The sequence below is a fragment of the Styela clava genome, unplaced genomic scaffold (assembly GCF_964204865.1).
Source record: "Styela clava unplaced genomic scaffold, kaStyClav1.hap1.2 HAP1_SCAFFOLD_240, whole genome shotgun sequence".
NCBI classification, from domain to species: domain Eukaryota; kingdom Metazoa; phylum Chordata; class Ascidiacea; order Stolidobranchia; family Styelidae; genus Styela; species Styela clava.
Window position 1 is genome coordinate 17,501 of NW_027556626.1, and position 5,000 is coordinate 22,500.

The 5,000-nt window shown below is 55.3% G+C and overlaps 1 non-coding gene across 1 annotated transcript in view; it reads left to right on the forward strand.

The window, feature by feature from the left end:
- Nucleotides 1–4,266: 4,266 nt before the first annotated feature.
- Nucleotides 4,267–5,000, forward strand: part of LOC144419286 (small subunit ribosomal RNA) — a 1,810-nt gene continuing 1,076 nt past the window's right edge. The window contains exon 1 of the ribosomal RNA XR_013473962.1: nt 4,267–5,000. This exon is cut by the window's right edge and continues 1,076 nt beyond it. This is a non-coding gene — a ribosomal RNA (small subunit ribosomal RNA).

Below are 5,000 nucleotides of genomic sequence, written 5' to 3' on the forward strand. Positions count from 1 at the left end.
GAGAGAGTGCTGCGTCGCCGGCATCGGCGTCGAAAGAGGCCGAGCCGAAAAAAGTTAATGTACAAACGTGCAAGCATACTAACCTAACCCTAGGTAAGGCATGTCAGAGCGAAAGACAGTAATTTCGAATGAGCCAAGAAAGAGCGGTGCGGGGCCGGTCGGAGCGCACCCTTTTCTCGGTGGCTGGCGGGCGAGAGAGTGCTGCGTCGCCGGCATCGGCGTCGAAAGAAGCCGAGCCGAAAAAAGTTAAAGTACAAACGTGCAAGCATACTAACCTAACCCTAGGTAAGGCATGTCAGAGCGAAAGACAGTAATTTCGAATGAGCCAAGAAAGAGCGGTGCGGGGCCGGTCGGAGCGCACCCTTTTCTAGGTGGCTGGCGGGCGAGAGAGTGCTGCGTCGCCGGCATCGGCGTCGAAAGAAGCCGAGCCAAAAAAAGTTAAAGTACAAACGTGCAAGCATACTAACCTAACCCTAGGTAAGGCATGTCAGAGCGAAAGACAGTAATTTCGAATGAGCCATGAAAGAGCGGTGCGGGGCCGGTCGGAGCGCACCCTTTTCTCGGTGGCTGGCGGGCGAGAGAGTGCTGCGTCGCCGGCATCGGCGTCGAAAGAAGCCGAGCCGAAAAAAGTTAAAGTACAAACGTGCAAGCATACTAACCTAACCCTAGGTAAGGCATGTCAGAGCGAAAGACAGTAATTTCGAATGAGCCAAGAAAGAGCGGTGCGGGGCCGGTCGGAGCGCACCCTTTTCTAGGTGGCTGGCGGGCGAGAGAGTGCTGCGTCGCCGGCATCGGCGTCGAAAGAAGCCGAGCCAAAAAAAGTTAAAGTACAAACGTGCAAGCATACTAACCTAACCCTAGGTAAGGCATGTCAGAGCGAAAGACAGTAATTTCGAATGAGCCAAGAAAGAGCGGTGCGGGGCCGGTCGGAGCGCACCCTTTTCTAGGTGGCTGGCGGGCGAGAGAGTGCTGCGTCGCCGGCATCGGCGTCGAAAGAAGCCGAGCCAAAAAAAGTTAAAGTACAAACGTGCAAGCATACTAACCTAACCCTAGGTAAGGCATGTCAGAGCGAAAGACAGTAATTTCGAATGAGCCATGAAAGAGCGGTGCGGGGCCGGTCGGAGCGCACCCTTTTCTCGGTGGCTGGCGGGCGAGAGAGTGCTGCGTCGCCGGCATCGGCGTCGAAAGAAGCCGAGCCAAAAAAAGTTAAAGTACAAACGTGCAAGCATACTAACCTAACCCTAGGTAAGGCATGTCAGAGCGAAAGACAGTAATTTCGAATGAGCCATGAAAGAGCGGTGCGGGGCCGGTCGGAGCGCACCCTTTTCTCGGTGGCTGGCGGGCGAGAGAGTGCTGCGTCGCCGGCATCGGCGTCGAAAGAGGCCGAGCCGAAAAAAGTTAATGTACAAACGTGCAAGCATACTAACCTAACCCTAGGTAAGGCATGTCAGAGCGAAAGACAGTAATTTCGAATGAGCCAAGAAAGAGCGGTGCGGGGCCGGTCGGAGCGCACCCTTTTCTCGGTGGCTGGCGGGCGAGAGAGTGCTGCGTCGCCGGCATCGGCGTCGAAAGAAGCCGAGCCGAAAAAAGTTAAAGTACAAACGTGCAAGCATACTAACCTAACCCTAGGTAAGGCATGTCAGAGCGAAAGACAGTAATTTCGAATGAGCCAAGAAAGAGCGGTGCGGGGCCGGTCGGAGCGCACCCTTTTCTAGGTGGCTGGCGGGCGAGAGAGTGCTGCGTCGCCGGCATCGGCGTCGAAAGAAGCCGAGCCAAAAAAAGTTAAAGTACAAACGTGCAAGCATACTAACCTAACCCTAGGTAAGGCATGTCAGAGCGAAAGACAGTAATTTCGAATGAGCCAAGAAAGAGCGGTGCGGGGCCGGTCGGAGCGCACCCTTTTCTCGGTGGCTGGCGGGCGAGAGAGTGCTGCGTCGCCGGCATCGGCGTCGAAAGAAGCCGAGCCGAAAAAAGTTAAAGTACAAACGTGCAAGCATACTAACCTAACCCTAGGTAAGGCATGTCAGAGCGAAAGACAGTAATTTCGAATGAGCCAAGAAAGAGCGGTGCGGGGCCGGTCGGAGCGCACCCTTTTCTAGGTGGCTGGCGGGCGAGAGAGTGCTGCGTCGCCGGCATCGGCGTCGAAAGAAGCCGAGCCAAAAAAAGTTAAAGTACAAACGTGCAAGCATACTAACCTAACCCTAGGTAAGGCATGTCAGAGCGAAAGACAGTAATTTCGAATGAGCCATGAAAGAGCGGTGCGGGGCCGGTCGGAGCGCACCCTTTTCTCGGTGGCTGGCGGGCGAGAGAGTGCTGCGTCGCCGGCATCGGCGTCGAAAGAAGCCGAGCCAAAAAAAGTTAAAGTACAAACGTGCAAGCATACTAACCTAACCCTAGGTAAGGCATGTCAGAGCGAAAGACAGTAATTTCGAATGAGCCATGAAAGAGCGGTGCGGGGCCGGTCGGAGCGCACCCTTTTCTCGGTGGCTGGCGGGCGAGAGAGTGCTGCGTCGCCGGCATCGGCGTCGAAAGAAGCCGAGCCGAAAAAAGTTAAAGTACAAACGTGCAAGCATACTAACCTAACCCTAGGTAAGGCATGTCAGAGCGAAAGACAGTAATTTCGAATGAGCCATGAAAGAGCGGTGCGGGGCCGGTCGGAGCGCACCCTTTTCTCGGTGGCTGGCGGGCGAGAGAGTGCTGCGTCGCCGGCATCGGCGTCGAAAGAGGCCGAGCCGAAAAAAGTTAATGTACAAACGTGCAAGCATACTAACCTAACCCTAGGTAAGGCATGTCAGAGCGAAAGACAGTAATTTCGAATGAGCCAAGAAAGAGCGGTGCGGGGCCGGTCGGAGCGCACCCTTTTCTCGGTGGCTGGCGGGCGAGAGAGTGCTGCGTCGCCGGCATCGGCGTCGAAAGAAGCCGAGCCGAAAAAAGTTAAAGTACAAACGTGCAAGCATACTAACCTAACCCTAGGTAAGGCATGTCAGAGCGAAAGACAGTAATTTCGAATGAGCCAAGAAAGAGCGGTGCGGGGCCGGTCGGAGCGCACCCTTTTCTAGGTGGCTGGCGGGCGAGAGAGTGCTGCGTCGCCGGCATCGGCGTCGAAAGAAGCCGAGCCAAAAAAAGTTAAAGTACAAACGTGCAAGCATACTAACCTAACCCTAGGTAAGGCATGTCAGAGCGAAAGACAGTAATTTCGAATGAGCCATGAAAGAGCGGTGCGGGGCCGGTCGGAGCGCACCCTTTTCTCGGTGGCTGGCGGGCGAGAGAGTGCTGCGTCGCCGGCATCGGCGTCGAAAGAAGCCGAGCCGAAAAAAGTTAATGTACAAACGTGCAAGCATACTAACCTAACCCTAGGTAAGGCATGTCAGAGCGAAAGACAGTAATTTCGAATGAGCCAAGAAAGAGCGGTGCGGGGCCGGTCGGAGCGCACCCTTTTCTCGGTGGCTGGCGGGCGAGAGAGTGCTGCGTCGCCGGCATCGGCGTCGAAAGAAGCCGAGCCGAAAAAAGTTAATGTACAAACGTGCAAGCATACTAACCTAACCCTAGGTAAGGCATGTCAGAGCGAAAGACAGTAAACTCGAATGAGCCATGAAAGAGCGGTGCGGGGCCGGTCGGAGCGCACCCTTTTCTCGGTGGCTGGCGGGCGAGAGAGTGCTGCGTCGCCGGCATCGGCGTCGAAAGAAGCCGAGCCGAAAAAAGTTAAAGTACAAACGTGCAAGCATACTAACCTAACCCTAGGTAAGGCATGTCAGAGCGAAAGACAGTAATTTCGAATGAGCCAAGAAAGAGCGGTGCGGGGCCGGTCGGAGCGCACCCTTTTCTCGGTGGCTGGCGGGCGAGAGAGTGCTGCGTCGCCGGCATCGGCGTCGAAAGAAGCCGAGCCGAAAAAAGTTAAAGTACAAACGCGATGCTAATGAGCGAGCCGTTGTCTCGACTAATGTGTAGGGGGCGTTCGATCGAGCGTCTGGCTTGAGCGCTTGTCGGCCTAGCAGAACGGTCGCATTGTTATGCCCGGGTTTTAGGCACCGCTGCAGGCGGCCGGCAGAGCTCTTGTTTGTGCGAAACTGAATGGATCGAGCCCGAGAGAGGGCGAGCAAAGAAAAAACGCAAATCGCTCCGCCTGGCACTGCCGGCGAGAGCGTGGACGTCGCGGCCAGCGACTGTCGAAGCCGAGTACGGCCGCAGGCGATCGCCTCGGTCTTAAACGAATGCGACGAGCACGCGCCGGGCGGCCCAGCAAGGGCCGAGCGCAGCTGTCGCAGCTATCTGGTTGATCCTGCCAGTAGTGATATGCTTGTCTCAAAGATTAAGCCATGCAGGTGCAAGTACGAGTTCTCGTAAAGCGAAACTGCGAATGGCTCATTAAATCAGTCTTGGTTTATTTGGTCTCGTAAGCGAAGTGGATAACTGTGGTAATTCTAGAGCTAATACATGCATTAAGCGCCGACTTCGGGAGGCGCGCTTTTATCAGATCAAAACCGACCGGGTTCGTCCTGTGACGTTTGATGACTCTGGATAACCACGCGGATCGTACGGTCTCTGCACCGACGACGTATCATTCAAGTGTCTGCCCTATCAACTGTCGAAGGTACGCTACGTGCCTACCTTTGTGATAACGGGTAACGGGGAATCAGGGTTCGATTCCGGAGAGGGAGCCTGAGAAACGGCTACCACATCCAAGGAAGGCAGCAGGCGCGCAAATTACCCATTCCCGACACGGGGAGGTAGTGACGAAAAATAACAATACAGGACTCTAACGAGGCCCTGTAATTGGAATGAGTACATCCTAAAACTCTTAACGAGTATCCATTGGAGGGCAAGTCTGGTGCCAGCAGCCGCGGTAATTCCAGCTCCAACAGTGTATGCTAAAGTTGTTGCGGTTGAAAAGCTCGTAGTTGGATTTTGGGCGAGCGCCGCCGGTCCGTCGCAAGGCGTGTCACTGGTTGCGTTCGCCTCACCTTCGGTTCTCCGTCGGTGCTCTTGACTGAGTGTCGGCG